The sequence below is a fragment of the Ictidomys tridecemlineatus genome, chromosome X (assembly GCF_052094955.1).
Source record: "Ictidomys tridecemlineatus isolate mIctTri1 chromosome X, mIctTri1.hap1, whole genome shotgun sequence".
NCBI lineage: Eukaryota > Metazoa > Chordata > Mammalia > Rodentia > Sciuridae > Ictidomys > Ictidomys tridecemlineatus.
This window is the reverse complement of record NC_135493.1, coordinates 71,200,993-71,219,140: the sequence shown is the minus strand read 5'-3', so window position 1 is coordinate 71,219,140 and position 18,148 is coordinate 71,200,993. Positions and strand designations below refer to the sequence as shown.

The 18,148-nt window shown below is 35.8% G+C and overlaps 1 protein-coding gene across 2 annotated transcripts in view; it reads right to left on the bottom strand.

Annotated features, from left to right (window-relative positions):
• Ar (androgen receptor) overlaps nt 1-18,148 on the bottom strand; it is a 165,966-nt gene that overhangs the window by 76,885 nt on the left and 70,933 nt on the right. The window lies entirely within an intron of this gene.

Genomic DNA, 18,148 nt, shown 5'->3' with positions numbered 1-18,148 from the left:
TATTTGTGCTGAATTCTTCTAGGTGGAAGTGAAAGAGAAGGGCAAGAAAGTCAATCCAAAACCCTCATGGAATGGTAATTCTTAATCTCCCATTGTAATTAATTCTAGTTTGAACAAATAGAACATGGTTATTAGTAACCAAAGGTCAATTTAGGTCTTTCCTATGTCCCATGCTTAAGCATAAGTAAAACTCAGTGGCCACCTGTGGTTAATCTGCTTCAGATAGATGACAACTGCCCAACTCTCAACCACAGGAATATAACTCCTATATTTTACGAGTAATTCTTCCTTAGTGAGGAAAATAAGACTTAATGGGAGCCTGTTTGGTGTGTTGGGTCATTTCAACACTCCACAACTTGTCAAGACAAGAATACTTTCTCATTAGTATATTCATTGTAAAGATGAAAAAAAGTTAAGACATGGAGAGGACAGCTCAGAATGGTTTGACTCCAAATCCAACAGTTTTCTTCACCCTATCATCTTCCCACTACTTTTTTTTTTTACTTCCTATTAATGGCTTGTTTTTTATCATGCTTAACACATGCATTGGAATCCAAAAATGCATCAATATTTATCTTCCACTCAACCCCCCGTGTAGGCAGGGCAAGAGCCAAGAAAGTTTTCACTTAGGCTATACTTTACAATTACTGAATCTCCAAGATAAATATCAGCCTTTATTCAAATCCTAGGTACAATAAAAAGCACTTGAAATATTCTATAAACAGGTAGCCAATCTACTCTCCTTGCAAGCCTTCCCTGTCCTTCCCTAAGTAAAATGCCATCAAGAGTCTAACCACTAAATCAAGACTAGCAAGGCCATGCATTTCACAAGAATGGAACTTACTTCTGACCTACAATTCAGACAAATGCAAAGAATGTCTTTCTTTGGGATAAAGTACCATTTCCATGGGTAAAATATGTGTTTCCATCCTCAGTCCTGAAATAAGGAGAAGCCAAAGTTTTACACAAGATTCTACCTCCTCTCTTCACCTTTTTGACTTTTATAAGTAACACAAACAGTTCAAATAAAATCAGAGGAGTCTGTATTTAAGCACTCCACATGACAGATCATTTCATAATCATCTCATTTAATTTTCCCAACAGCCCTTCCAGGTAGCTCTGTATCATCCCTATATTGCAGAAGAGGAAACTGGTGCTCAGCACAATTAAGTAAATTTGCCCAAGATCACAGGTCTATAAACTGCAATGCCAGAATTCCATCCTAGGTAAGTATGACTCCAAAATGTAGATTCTTAATCACTAGAAAACCACGTTATGGAGATTGAAGTTTGAGATTAGGTAGATTGGTTCAGTTCAACATGTGGCACTACCCCTATGGATGAGGTACAAAATTAGGTTCTAGGGATACTGGTGATCAAGATATTTTCACTCTCTAGCGAAAAAGAAAAACAAGGAGCAAAGAACAGTAAGATATAGTAAATGATATACAGTTCAGTTTTCTGCAGATGTGAATGCACCTCAAAGGCAGGATTATTTTTTTCAATAGCATAAAAGTATATAAGGGTAGCTGGGTGTAGTGGTGAACACTTATTATCCCAATAGGTTGGGAGGCTGAGGCAGGATGATCGTGGGTTCAAAGCCAGCCTTAGCAACATCAAAGTGCTAACCAACTCAGTGAGATCTTGTCTCTAAATAAAATACAAAAATACAGCTGGGAATATGGCTTTGTGATTGAGTGTCCCTGAGTTCAATCCCTGGTACACCTCCACACCAAAAAAGTATGTAGGTATAACTGAGATGAAGATGATAACATTATTATTATGTGGTCACATAATAAATATCAAAATGGCAACAAAATGGAAACCTGCAGAAAGGAAATAAGAAGTCCTCTTGTAAGGGCCTTTAAGAAACAGAAATGGGGAATTGTTCAATGGATGGTTAGTAATGTAAGGTTAGTTAGTTCTAGAGGTCTCTTGATCAACTTGTGCCTAGTTAACAATATAATATTGTGCACTTAAATATTATTATGAGGGTAGACCTTATGTTAGTTAGTTGTTATTATCATTAAAAATTATAATAATATAAATTTTCATCTATAGTGAAATTTTAAATATTGTTATTATATACAATAATCTAATCAAATTTATAGTCAATGAAAGACTAAGTTAATTAATCAACATTTTATTCAATATGAGTTTAATAAAGCATGCATTGCACAAAAAAGCCTGTAAAAACAGAAGAGAATTAATGAAAAGGATTTTAGAATCTAGGCTTTTACTAACTATATCTCCCTTTGCCTAGAGGCCTGAGATAACTCCTGGTATCACCAGACAAGTTTTCAACTCTCTCTCTCTTTCAAAATATTTTGAACAGCACTCCCACTGACCCTGGCTTAGTGCAGACAAAGGGCACACTGCAGTTTTGACTCCTGGGCTAACCTTTGGGAGTTGGAAATGAAAATTCCAGCTGCAGTCCTTCTCCCAAGTTTACATCCTAGAAAAACCTCATACACGTGTGTACCAGGAAGCACATGCAAGAATGCTCATAGCAGTTTTGTTTATAAAAGCTGAACTGGTAAATGTATGCTGATGGGAGAAAAGATAAATACATTATGGGACACTCATTTAATAAAATACAATTCAGCAATGATAAGGAACTGGATAAAGTTTTATATAGATGAACCCCACATACTAATGTTTTATAACAGACCTAACTCACAATAGCACACATATAATTCTATCATCTAAACTTCTAAAAGCAGCCAAAGCAAATGTTGTGTTATTTAGAAATATATATGTGAAAAAAGCATCAAAAACAAGGGAATAATAAACCTGGAATATAAAATAATGATTAGCTGTGAGGGGAGGCTGGAGGAGATGATCCAAAGAAAGAGAATATGAGTGGATTTGTGTATTTATTTTAAAAATATTATTAATTCCCTACTGTATACCAGGCACCATTCTAAGTCCTGGGGAATACAGCAGTGAACAAAACAAAACTCCATACCCTCAAAGGGCTTATATTCTAGTAGTATTGATGCAATGCTGCTGTTAAAATTGCTGTTCTGTTAATCAGTGCTCATGAGTATTCATTTTATTGCTACATTGTTTAACTTATATGTCACCTGCATTGTTTTGTGTGACTATAACAGCACACAATACAAGGAAAAATACTCCGGAAGTTGTAATTATCTTTTTCTGTAAGGTCTTAATTTCAACCACAGCAACAGAGATTTGCTTTGAGAACAAGTGCAGAATCTGCATGTAGTACTGTGTTTCCTCCCATTTCCCCAGGGTTACCTGCTTACTTATTATCCAGAGGCAGGGCATCTGGGTTCACAGGCATGAAGCACAAGCACTGCCACAATGAACTGATGGTTTCTGATCCAGAACACCACTTGGTATTCTTCAAATTTACACAACTAATTAAGTAAAAGTGTATTGCTAGAAGCTGTCAAGCTGCAAATGTCAGCTCAACTAGGGGAAGTTGGGTTTAGGTTAACCTCAAGCACTCAGCTGAGTTCTCTGGTTTCCCTTTCCCTCCCTCCCCTCATCCTTTCCCTCCCCACTCTTTCTCCCAAGGAGGACACAGAGATACTCTGAGAAGTGTGACTCATTTGAGTGAGCTCTCCAGTGAGTACAGAACCATGATGAAATACAAAATCACAAACCAAATTTTCCTTGTCCAGTAGAGGAATGTCAACTCAGCAGGACTTTGAAATCAGACAGATCTGGGCTGAAATCCTAATTCCACCACTGATATTAGGGCAAAATCAATAAAGCATCTCTGAGCTCCACAATCTTTATCTGGAGAGTTGGGCATATTTTCAGTTCTGAATAGTTTGTGAGACTTACATTAACATATATAAAGGACTTTCCTCTATGACTGCCTCATGGTGGGTGCATTGTAAGTACTGATTGCCTTCACATTTTGCAATTTAAAAAAAGATGTCTAATATCCTAAAAAATAAAAAAGAGGGAATTCTTCTTGGCTACACATATATTTTAGAGAAAGGTAGATATCTGGGGAGAGAGAAAGGGAGATTGATTTTCATCACCCCAAAAAGGAGCCCTATGGCAGTTAGCAGCCATTCCCCATTAACCCTTCTTCCTAGATACATGCAACATTGGTTTCCTTTCTGTCTGTAAAGAATTTCCTTTTCTGGACATTTGATGTAAATAAAATCATAGAGTATGTATCTTTTGTGACTTGCTTCTTTCACTTAGCATAATGTTTTCAAGATTCATCCACAGTATAATATGTATCATTACTTCATTTCTTGTTAGATAATATTCCATTACATGGATATATTACATTTGGGTTTTCCATTGATCATGTGGCAGACATTTTGATTTCTTCTGCTCTGGTTATTATGAACAATGAACATTTGTGTGGACATGTTTTCATTTCTTTTGAGCATATATTTTGGAATAGATCTGCCAGGTCAAACAGTAACATTTTAAGAATATTTCAGGTTTTCCAAATGTTTGCCAGCAATTTATAAGAATTCCAATTTCTCTACATACAAGCCAAGCCTTGTTATTTTTTTTTCTGCCTTCTTTATTATAGCCAAACTAATGTGTGTGAAATGGTACCTCAGTTTGGTCTCCAACTGCATTTCCCTAATGACTAATGATGTTGCACATTTTTTCATTTGCATAACTTCTGTGTAGAAATTTCTAGTCAAATCTTTGCCCATTTTAAAAACAGATTATTTGTTTTTGTTATTGAGTTGTAGGAGTTATTTATATATTCTGGATTCAATACCCTTATTAGTGATATAATTTGCAAATACCTTCATTCTATTTACTGCATTTTCACTCTTTTGTTGGTATCGTTTGCAACAAAATCATTATCAAATGTAATGAAATTCAAATTATTGAATGTTTTGTTGCCTGGGTTTTGGTGTTATATTCAAGAAACCATTGCCAAGAAACCAAAGGTCATGTGCATTTTGCACAGATGTTCATCCATCATGTTAAGAAAGTTCATTCCTATGCTTAATTTTTTAAGTGTTTTAATGATGAATTCTCAATGGATTTTTGGCAATTTTTTTTCTTTTATCTACTGAAGCAATTGATCATATTGCTGTTGTTCTTTATTTTTACTATGGTATATTATATTACCTAGTCTTCAGATATTAAACCAAGCTTGAATTTCTGAGATAAATCCCCCCTTGATCTTTGCTTATAATTCTTTTTATTTGTTAATGGATTGTTTTGCTAATATTTTGTTGAATTTTTTTTTTAATTTACCTAAATTCAAAAGTGATATTGGCATGTAGTTTTCTATTTGTATGATATCTTTGGGTTTGGTATGAGGGTAATAATGACCTCACAGAATTAGTGGGGAGTGTTCTTTTTTTAAAATTTATATATAACAGAAGAATGCATTATAATTCTTATTACACATATAGAGCACAATTTTTCATAACTTGTATACACAGTATATTCATACCAATTCATGTCTTCATACATGTACTTATATCTCCAGCCTGTGGGGAGTGTTCTTGCCTCTACTGTTCTTGGTGACAATCTGTGCTAAACCCTATCTAAACATTTGATACAGTTTGCTGGCAAAGGCATCTGTATCTGGACTTTTTTGTGTGATTTTTTAAATTAGTAATTCACTCTATTTATCAGAGGACTATTCAGATTTTCTCATTTTTCATGCATCAGTTTATGTAGTTTGGGTCTTTCTGAGTATCTTTCCACTTCATGCACATTACCTATATTTTGTAATAAGTTGTTCATAGTACTCTCTTTTAATCCTTTCCAAACATTTTTCTAAAGTAGATAATGAAGTCTCCATTTTCAATGCTCAGCTTAGTAATTTGGATCTTCTCTCTTACCAGTCAATCTTACTGGAGGTTTGTTAATTTTGCTGATCTTTACAAAGAACCAATATTTTATTTCATTTACTTTATTTTTATACTGTTTGTTTCATTTAATTCCATTCTTATTGCCATTAATCTTTCCTTGGCCTGCTTTCTTTGTTTTTAGTTTGCTATTCTTTTCCTACTTTTCTAAGATGGAAGTTTAGGTTTTTGATTTGAGATTCTCTGTCTTTGCTAATACAGGCATTTACAACTATAAATTTCCCTTTAAGCACTGCTTTAGCTTAGCTGTATCCCATGCATTTTCATTTTCATTCATCTCTGTATTTTCTCATCTCCCTTGTGTTTGCTTCTTTGACCCAGTGTTTTTTTAGGACTGTGATCTTTAATTCCATTCACACATTTGTGAATTTCTCAAATTGCTTCCATTACTGATTTCTAATTATTCTCATTATAATGAGAGAACTTGAAACTTTTTTTTCTTGACTAAATTATTCTCATATTCTTGCAAGCCTTTGTTTCCTTGCCAGAGTTCTGGAAGAGTTGATTTTTACAAATTTAGATAGTGTTTTCCTTGCTTTTAGGAAAGGGAACATATATTGAAGTCCTCTCTCCATCATTCTGGAAGTCTCATCTTCCAAGTCAGGTTTATTTTATGTGATGCAAAAATCATATGTGCACACACACACACACACACACACACACACAAATAATAAAGGAAGAAAAATCACTTACCTCTTTATTTATTCATTCATCCATTAATTCCTTCATTCAATAATCTGTATGTTATAAGGTAGAACTTTGCTAAAGGATGGATATGTAAATATGAGAAATACAAGAGCCTCATCCTCAAGGAGCTCTGATTAGCTCATTTAAGGCTAAAGCAAGTGCATAAATAGTTAATGCAAGTGTGGCAACAGAAATGCTATAAAAGTCCAAGTTGGTAATTACTATTGGAAGAGAAAATCTGTTTTGCCTGTGGGTATTAGAGGGTAATGTCCACCATGTCCTAAGCCTCATTACTGACCAAGCTAGACATTTTACATGTTTATCAAATATTTAGTCTGGAATCTACTTAGAGATCAGATGGTAGTATCTATGAGTCTCATGTATACTAAAGCCTCAAACCTGACATGCAGGGTCCCCTTTGTACAACATACAACCATGAATAGAAATATTACTTGTCACTATGCATCAGCCATAGAGTTACTGGCGATTTCCATTTTCCCGAATTTTACATCACTGACAAACATGCCAAGACAGCTGGAGGGGTGGTAGCAAGACTGTTTTTATCAGAGTGTCCCACCAACATGAAAAATCTGTCATTTTCTCCTGGTATCACTATTAGAAATGAAGCTGAACAGATGAATCCTTATTATAGTCATGTCCTTGCACTTCCCAAGCCACATCTGCTAACTTCTCTGAGCCAAATTTTTTTTCCCAATAGCTTCCTAGCCATCATAGCCAATCAGCCATGGAAGAATTAGCCAGATTGTTTTCTGCAGTGTCATCAGATCTTAGGGCTGTGAATTGTTTCCACATTTTCTGTTTCCGGAATCCATTGTCAGGGAAACAGGAAATGTAAAAAAAAAAAAAAAAAAAAAAAAAAAAAAAAACTGATTCGAATTACATGTTAAATCTTACTAGACTAATATTTTCCTCACATCCTCCATTTGAACATTTGATATGAAAGACATCATTTACTTGAGGGCTTACTATGTGCTAGACACTGGGGAAGGCCTTAATACCAATAATTATTATTGCAGGTACATAATGTATTTCCATTTTACAAATGAGAAAGCCAGAGATGCCATGTCACTTAACAGTTTCTTTAAGATCACATAACTATTAAGTAGTAGAGCCAGGATTTAAATGCATACCTGGCTAACCATAAAGACCATGCTCTCTTCACCAAGATACATAGCACTGTCCATTATTGACTGTCAGAGATGTATGGCCCTTATAGACCATCTATCCAGTGCTTTTTCAATGGTGACTGCACATTAAACTCAAAAGCAAGTTTGCATAAAATAACAATGTTTCTCCCCACATTCCCTACTATAATTTAATCAAACTTCCTTGGGGGTCCGGGCATATACTTTTCCCAAAAATTTCTCTAAATGATTTAATGTTCTGTAAGAAATGAAGCCCATTGACTTAGTCCAATGTCTTTATTGTTCAGGGCAAACTTTCAGGCACAGAAAGGGATTCGGAGAAACAGTTATTTAGAAGCAGAGCTGACACTAGAAGTCAGGTGTTATGATTCCTATGTCAGAATTCTGTTGTGGAATAACATTTCTACTGTCATTTTGCACAATAATTTCTCCCAAGGCCTAAAATCAGAAACAGACAACCTGTGTTAATCTATATAACCATTTTCAAACAATTACTCAGCTATACTCCACAATCCTTTTAAAAGATAGTAAAAGCATTAAACAGTAAAGCAGCTATCAAAATAAGTCTCATCCATTATAGGATTACCATCTTGCCAGAAGAGATCAACAAATATTTTTGAGCACTCTACTATCTGTCAGGCACTGTGAGAGACACTTGGAATATATTACGGGCTCACAAATACAAATATCCTTTTCCCCTATCTTAAGTCTGGTTTGAAGAGATTTACTGTCATTCAGAGAACGTATTCCAGATTTTCACAGTTGAGGCAAATGAAACACATTTTCTAGAAAGTTAAATCATAACAAGAAGGAAAAGAAAAGGCATATGGCACAAAGAACTGAGTTCTAATTCCAGTACTACTGATAACTAGTCATGTTAACATAACCTCCCTGCTCATCAGTTTCCTTAACTATAAAATGAGGGGAATAACTTTCCAGACTCAAAAGGGTTTTATAAAAAGAGCATTGGATAATATGGGAAAAGGCCTAGTGCACTCGAAATAAATGATAACTTCTCCCTGTTTTCCTTATTCCACTCTTCTTCTCTTTGAAATTATGAATCTAGAGTATTGAACTCAGAGCCCAGTGAGTTCTGAAATCATGCTGTCTCCTATGTGCCTCTTCTGTCAAATATTACCAGTTAAAGCAGCAGCTACCACAATTTCCTTACCTAAAACTTACAACACACACACAAACACACACACAAAAAAACTCTCTATCATTAAAGTTCTTTTGTGAGTTTGTCTGAGACAGAAAAACACAGATGATGTAGCTGAAGAAATGTGAAAAATGTTCAGCCAAGTGTCTGAGGACTTCAGAAACCCAAAGAAGGAAGATAGCACGATGTGAGCAGACACAACTTGGGTAGCAATGAAATGCTGATGACATTCCAAGTTCAGTCTACAATTAGGCAGCCAAGATTAGACATTTCATGTTGGCTCAGAAAACATACAGGACCTAGAAAAACAGCCCACTTTAAATACCCACATTGTTGGAGATACCAATAACAGAGCTTACCTTGACCTGTTAAAACCTATGTACAATGAGACCCAGCCTAATGACAAACAATGCCAGGGATTAACTAGACATTTGAAAACAATATCTTTCTCCCCACAATAAGAGTTTGATTTTGATTATGTGGACAAGAATCATTAGCAGAGATTAAAAAATCCCCAACCCCATCTCGCTCCAGTATATATTGCAATATACAGCACAATAATACCAGTTGGTATTTACTGGGTGCCTATATGTCCCAGCTACTATACTACATATTATATAGTTCATTCTTTACTACAAATTAATGAGGTAAGTGTGATCCCCATTTTATAGAAAGGAGATTTGAGGTCCAAAATCCTTGAACATTCTGTTCAAGATCTGTAGACAGTAAATTGATTTGAACTCAAGTCTCTCTGACTCCAAGATTAACTGTCAGACTATAGTTTCTTTCAGTGGATGGCAATCCCCAATGACTCAACCCACAAAACCTGAGTCATTCTGGACTTAATGTAATACACTTCCTCAATGCACCACACCTACACCACCATCCAATCAGTCAATCAGTGACTAATATATGTTCATTTTACAGGCTAAACAGTTCCCCTACACCAGCATGTGTGCATGCACATGAACACACACACACACACACACACACACACACACACACACACACACAAAGACATACACACAGCCTTGCTTCAAAATAACCACAGTTGCCTTATTCATATCCTTCTGCTTCCTCTGATTCTCATACAGGACCTCAGAGGAGTCTTATCAGAAATATCTGCTTCTGTAACTTTCTCCCTAACAGCTCTCAATTACTCCCCAGTAGCTTATAGCAGTGGACCTAACTCACTTATGTGTTAGAAATAGCTGAGGAGCTAATTAGCAATATAGCGATGGGATCCCTTCCTTACTTAGCCATAACTCTAGGTCTGAAGTTATAGGTCAGAACTGAGTATGTGTATTCTTATTAAATGACCAAGTGAAAAACCTCTTGGTCTACAGAATACAAATTCCAAGTGCTATCATGACATTCAAGACTTATTTCTAGCTCCTTATTTTTTCTCCTCCACAACCTTTTCCAAATGATATTTCAGGGGTACTACCCTGTTGCAGTGTAATCCTGTTGGTTCAAGCCCCTCTGTCATTATTTACATTGCCACTTATTCCAACTAGATTGACTACACCCTGTCCCAAACCATCTGTCTCCACTTCTACATCATCTCATAATTCAGGTCTCAGCCCAAGAGATCATCACCTATTCCATGAAGTCTTTTATGATCATGTCCCCACTTGTGTATTCCTCTTTCAAATCGCCTATAAATTATGATATCAGAAATAATCTGTGCACATGTCTGGTTTCAGCTTCCAAGTAGCCTTCATTGATGAACTTCTGATGTCTATCCCAGACCCTGCCTGGACACTTTCAGCTCAATTCTTCTTCTTCCTCCCTTCATTCTCAAGCCACAGAACAGAGTTTGAAATCAGCCATGTTATTTGTTTTTTAGGGATTGGCTAGCTTCACTAAGCATAATCTGCTCTAGTGCCATCCATTTCCCTGCAAAATCCATGATTTTGTCATTTTTTAGTGCTGCGTAATATTCCATGGTGTATAAATGCCACATTTTTTAAGGAAAGATCAACATTAAACAGATACAATAGGTGGGAGGGAAAGGGAGAGAAAAGAGAAATTGCATGGTAATGGAGGGAGACACTCATTGTTATACTAAAGCACTCATAAGAGGTTGCGAGGGGAATGGGTAAATAAACAAGGAGAGAAGTGAAATACAGTAGATGGGGTAGAGAGACAAGATGGGAGGGGAGGGGAGGGGGGATAGTAGAGGATAGGAAAGGGAGCAGAATACAACAGTTACTAATAGGGCATTATGTAAAAATGTGGATATGTAACAGATGTGATTCTGCAATCTGTATTTGGGGTAAAAATGGGAGTTCATAACCAACTTGAATCTAATGTATGAAACATGATATGTCAATAGCTTTGTAATGTTTTGAACAACCAATAAAAAAAAAAGAAAAAAAAAGAAATCAGCCATGTTACCACTCAAAAAGCACCTTAATTTGAAGGTTAAGATAAACTTTGAACAACTTGTGAGTCTTAAACTAGAACAATGCTAAAGTAAATGACACAATTTTTTTTAAAAAAAATCTCTCTTTTTCTCAAATATACAAGATTTCACAATATCCATTTACTCTCAGTACCTCTTATGTTTTGGCCACAATGTTCTTCCTCATAACTAATCCCAATCTCTCAGATTATTTTTCTTTGTCTTTGTTAGAAATAAAGAATGACCACTTGCCATACTACTACCTTACCTTTGCTTCTATATTACAAATAAACAAAAGGGTGAGTAAACTGCAATCTAGGATAAAACCTGAAAAGGAAATGTGTCATATTTGGCATCATAAAGATCTAGGTAAAGGTGAAGTGGTATGAAAGTGGTGGAACTCTCATTGTTAAATAAACACAGATAAATTGTTCAGCTTGATGAATAAGCTCTTTCCATTCTGCAAAGTGATCATGTGGTCTCTAGCATGGCACCTTCCTATTTCCTTTTACCAGTATGATGAAGAGACAAATCGAGGACAAGGCAGAGCCTGATTTCCCTTATCCCTTGTCACTGCTTACTCTTCTTCACTGTTTCTACTCTGGAATTTGCCTTAGTATACTAGTCTGGAGTTAGAAGCCTGGAATTCCACTATAAATTCTGACACCAACCCACTGCATGACCTTGGGCTAGTGACCTGTTTTTTGACCCTCGGTTTTCTCATCTTGTAAAACCCACATTTGTAGAGCACTTTAAGCACGTAAAGCACATTCACATACATTTATCTCGTGGGATCTGCACAAATGCTGTGTGAGGCAAACATGAGTCAAAGGAAGCTTGAGGAGGTTAAATAACAAATCTAAAGTGGAACACCTAGAAGAAAGCAAGGTTTCAATTTGAAGTCTCAGATACCAAACTGCCTTCTGATTATCTATAAAACAGGAAGGGTAGACTAGAAAATATTTAATATAACAACTTTAACAACAAAACAATGTGTACAGCATTGCATACATTTATGAATGCCGGCACACTCATTGGCATCCACTCTATCAATAAAAATGTATTTGATATATTTCATAAGCCAGGCACCATTAGACTGAGGATTTAGTGATAAATGACTCAGATAAAGTCCCTGACTCAAGACGGTTTCCATTTGAGGAGGCAGTGCATGAAACAAGCAAAGAAAGAGTTGAAAAGAATAATATCTGACACTGCTAAGTACAGCAGGGCAAAAGAAGACTGAGTGGCAGAGCAGTATCTTATGTCATGCTCCAAAATTCACTGCCACATGGAGATTTTTCATTAATCTCATTGCCAGACGAGCAAAAGAAAACAGATGAGTTAGGTGTCTTAGTTAGCAAGTCTGCAACAGATGGGCCTAGATATCATAACTGTTGACTATGTTTCATGCTCATTCCACTCTGCTGCCTTGTTCCTGGCACTTGTTTTCTAAGATTCCATGATTTAGACTCCAAATGACTGACTCTTGAGTACTTGGTTTGATAAGGCTTTATCTCTGAATGATGAGGGGAATGAGGCTAAATGCTTTCTGATTGTGAATCACCAGGCACTTAGCTTTCAAAACAGGACCAAAGTGTTTGCTGGTCCACTTGTCTCTACAGTTCCTTGAGAGTAGTCTGTACTTATTTTTTGTTTTGTTTTGTTTTCTTTTATTTTCCAGTACTGGGGATGGAGCCAGGTGCTTAAACACTGAGCTATACACCCAATCCTTTTTAGCTTTTATTTTGAGATACTATCTTGCTAAGTTGCTGAGGTTGCTCTCCAGCTCCCAATCCTCCTGCTTCAGCTTATGGAGTCACTGGGATTACAAGCATCCTCCCCCTTTGCCAGGCCACAACTAGTTTTATTAACTTTTTCATCTTTAGTGCCTAGTGTGGGTTGGTCCCTATTTAGTGTTTCTTAAGTATTTATTGAATCTGTGAATGAATGAATAAACAAACCAACAAAATAATGAATTTACAAAATTTGCAAAAACTGGGTTGGTGTGTTTCTGGCAAAAGGAGTAAAAGTATCCTCAGTTTCCACACACACCCCCAAAGTTTCAGCTACTTTCTTCTGGGAACAAACCAGCATGGCAAAGATATAGGTGGGAGCTGGCAGTGAAGGAGGAGGAGGAAAATAGAGCATTATCTTACAAGAAGAAAAACCAGGCCAGCTGAAAATGAACTGCCCTTGTCCAAGACATAGTTAAGAGAGAACTGTGATATGCCTTTCTTGTTCTCTCTCAGCCTTGAAAATCTACAATATGTGCCCTACACTTCTTAGACCGTGAGGAAATAATGGATCTGAAAAGTGGCAATTCTTGACTTCTTCACAATTTGGAAGATAAAAAGGACAAAGGCTAGAGTGGTCTGGAGACCTTTCTTGGGGCTAAGTAATCTGGACTGCCTGGCCCTTTGGTGGTTTTTTATTAAGTGTCCTAATTTCAGTTTGCCTACATGCTTGTGCTATATTACATATGAAAAACAGAGTGATTTCTCAATTTCTCCAAATGACTTGGATGGAGACAGAAAAAATACCCATGGAAAGGAAGAAACTAACTCTTACCATACATCATCATTACCATTAATCATACTTAATGAGCAACTAGAGTTTCTCATCTCTGAAAAGGGAGTATTCACAGTATCTACCTATCAGGTTGTTATATAGGTTAAGTGAACTAATCTATGTCAGATGTTCATCACAGTGCCTGGCATAATATATGTGTGCATTGCATAACAAAATAAGTTGCTATCACCATCATTGCTACTATTACTATGATCATCTATGTGCAGTTATATTTTATCTGCTTTCACATTAATTATTATATGTATCTTCCTGACAATATTGCATGTAGAGATTATCATCTTCATCTCACAGATAAAGAAATAAAGGCAGAGGAAATGTGTACTTTTCTTAAGGTTCTGAAACTAGGAAGAAACACAGCAATAATTAGAATTTAGGACCATTTGGGTAGTCTTTCATTATATCACAAAAGGCCAAAACAAAGCCTTGCAACTAACAACTAGAAGTAGATATTCAGAAATCCTGATTGATTTACACTAATTCCATCGTATACCAGTGCTGAGAGCAAATTATTTATTTTTTGAAACTCCAATTTTGGAGTTCCATCCTTGTTGAGCCTAGGATGGAAGTTAAATCTAAAAACAAAATCAAATATTTGGGGGAACTTGGAAGGGAAAAAATCATACTTTTATAAAGGTATAAATCAGAATTGAGAGTGTTAAGATAAACCTGTGCTAAAACTCATTTATGCTTCTTATGGAAGAAGCACATTTTATACATTGAGTCCCCCTAACCATGGAATTGGTCTTTTAAAGATTTGCACAGATAAAACTGCTAATTCTCTATTTGCTAGAGCTCATTATATTTACCAAAGTTTTCACATCTATTAACAAGGTGGCAACTGAACCACTCTATGGGCCAGGGACATACAGAGGAGTAGGCCACCACTAACACTGTCTCTTTAGGTAACGATGGATCACAGAGTTATTAAAAGCAATGTGAAAGAAATTCACAAACAAGAATATTACAGAGTGATATAAGATCATGGAGGGGGGAAGACCATCTTTCTAAAATATTTATTGGGATATAATTTATATAACATAAGTGTATCCATGTAAGTGTAGAATCCAATGGTTTTTAGTGTATTTACAGAGTTGTACAATTTAATTACTATCCAATTCTAGGAGAGTTTCATCACGTCAAAGTAAAACCCCATACCTTTACCAGTCCCTCCCTATCCTTCCTTCTACAGCTGCTGTGAACCTAATCTGCTTTGTTTTTATGAACTGATCTAGTCTGGACATTTCAGATAAATACCATCATATAATATGTGGCCATTCATGACGGACTTCCTTAACAGTGTTTTCAAGTTTCAGGCATGTTGTAGCTTTTATCAGTACTTGCCTCTATTTAATGGATGGGCAATACTCCATTATAGGATATTCCACATTTTAGTCATCTCTCCATGAGTTGAGAAAAATCTGAGTTGTTTCTATTTTTTGGCTAATATTATTAATGCCTCTATGAACATGCACATTCAGGTTTTTATGTGGCCATGTGGCTTTAATTCTCATGGATAATTCATAAGAATGAAACTGATAATACCTATGATACCTAGGAGTGAATTGTCATATGGTAATTCTATATTTAGCTTTTTGAGGAATTCTGGAATGTGTTCCCAAATCAGCTGTACCATTTTACATTCCTGCCAGCAGTGCATGTGGGTTCCAATTTCTTAACATTCTTGCCAACACTTGTTATTAATGCTTGTTATTTTCCATTTAATTATTACATTTATTTAATAGCCATTCTACTGGGTGTGAAATGGTAGCTTATTGTGGTTTGATTTTCATTTCCCTAATGACTAATGATATTGAGCATCTTATTTACATAAATGATATACATCTTCTTTGGAGAAATAGCCATTAAACTCTGTAACCTATTTTCAGATTGGGTTATTTATCTTTTATTATTAGCTTGTAAGAATGTTTTTATTAGTGTATATTAATTTTACAGATCAGTGGGTTTTATTGTGTCACATTCATACATACATGTAACATTTTTATCATATATACAGTATAGAGGTCATTTACTAGATACAGGGTTTGCAAATATATTCTCCCATTCTACAGGCTAAATTTTTGCTTTTTTAAATATTTATTTTTGTTTTAGATTTAGTTGGACAGAATACCTTTATTTTATTTATTTATATGTGGTGCTGAGGTTGGAACCCAGGGCCTCAAACGTGGTGTGGTAGGCAAGTGCTCTACCGCTGAGACACAACCTCAGCTCTTGCTTTCTTGACTGTATATTTGCAAAATGAAATGATTGTCTTAGGTCCTATTATATGGTTTACTCTGGAGAATGTTTCCTCTTCATTTGGGAAGACTTTGTGTCCTGCTGTTGGTGGGTGGAGTACTCATTAGCTATCTGTTAGGTCGAGTTGTTTTGAAGGGTTTTACATTCAAAAGGTTTACATTTTTTACATTTCCTTGCTGATTTTCTGGTCTAGTTGTTCTATCTGTTTTTGAATGAAAGGTATTAAACTCTCCAACTATTGATATTGAACTACTTTTCTGATTCATCTATTTTAGGGCTCTGTTGTAAGGTAAGTATGTGTTTATAAATGTTATACCTTCTTGATTGACCCTTGATTATTATAAAGGTTGAAGATGGACCAACAGAGTAGAAGAAGAGAACTGAGAAGAAGGCAGGAGGGGAAGACATGGGGGAAGTACTGATTAAAAAATCTACCAAATTATTCTGTCTATGTATGACTATACCACAGTGAATCCTGCTTATATATAGGCATAATACATTAATTGAAATAATAATAGCTAAAAGGGAGATCAGCAGAGGGTCAGGGTGAAACCAGGAAGCAGAAAGGCAGTCTGCTTTTTTAAATATCGATTATAAATAATTGGGTCTGGTCTAGAAGATGGAGACTGGTTGGGAAAAAAAAATCAAATGCTGCCCTACCCCCTACTTCTTGGAGTCCTTCGCTGCTCTTGCTCCAACCTGATGCTGAGGTAACCTGCCACAGGATTTGTTCCTCCCTGGAGGAGTTGTAAAAGTTGTTAATTGATACCTTCTGGTTGTTACCTTATTGCTTGAGATCACTCAACCATTTGACCCTTCCCCCTTTCCCATTTGCTTTCCACCTTTTTGGTAGATCCTCTGGACTGGTCACTACATAGGATGGGGAGAGATAAGGAGGAAAAAGGCAGAACAACAAAGATAATCTAAAATTTATAAAAGGGGCAGGACACTCCCACTTCTTTGGATACCAGCTATGGCCCCCTTCTTCCTCCTGGGAGTAGTCTGTGTTACTATTCTTTAAACAAAACTTGCTTTCTAAGCTTGCTTTTCCTCCAATGTTCAAGCTTCAATACTTGGGGAAATTGAACGCATCACCAGTAACTAGTGGTATCAAGGGGAGAAAGGGGGAGAAGAAAAGGAAAGGTATTGGGGAATGAGATTGATCAAATTTTTAAATGTATGTAAAAACATGGCATAATGAATCCCACCGATATGTTCAATTAAAATGCACATATTTTAAAAAGCTAAAAATCAACAAAAATAAAATAGCTGATTTAAAGTCTTATCTAGAAAGTTCAACATCTGGGTTTTCTCATAAATAGTTTTTATTGACTTTAAAAAATTCCTCTATGGGCCATACTTTTTCATAATTTTTAGTTGAAAACTGGATATTTTAGATATTATATCATAATTCTGGATACCAGATTACCCTTTCCTGAGATTTTTTTTTTATCTTGTGCAGTGTCATTTGTTTGTGTAGTGACTTGGCTGAACTAATTATGTGATTCTGCTCCCCCAAGATTGTGAAACTTCTGATGTTTCTGCTCAAATCTTTCCTTGTTTTTAATCATTTAAACTGGCTTCTTATTGGTCAATTCTGGATTTACATAAACCAGTTTTTTTTATCAGAGGTTTTTCTTAAACTGCTTTATTTCAGATATTTACCCTTTAGAACTGGATATACATGTAGCTTAGCGAATATTTTCACATTAGAGACTTTTTAAGTATATATTTTTATAAATGATATCTATCTATCTATCTATCTATCTATCTATCTATCTATCTATCTATTTATTTTATGTGGTGCTGAGGATAGAACCCAGTGCCTCACACATGCTAGGAAAGTATTCTACCACTGAGCGACAGCCCCAACCCCACAATTCAGAGACTTTAGGATTTTGCATCACATTCAGCAAGAGACAAGTAGTTCAGAAGTTCTCCCTCTAGTTGCTTTTAAGAAGGTATACTCTTTTATTCCGCTGGGGACAAATATTGTTAAGTCTGGCATTGTAGGGATGGCACCTTTGGTCAAAATATAATCAATT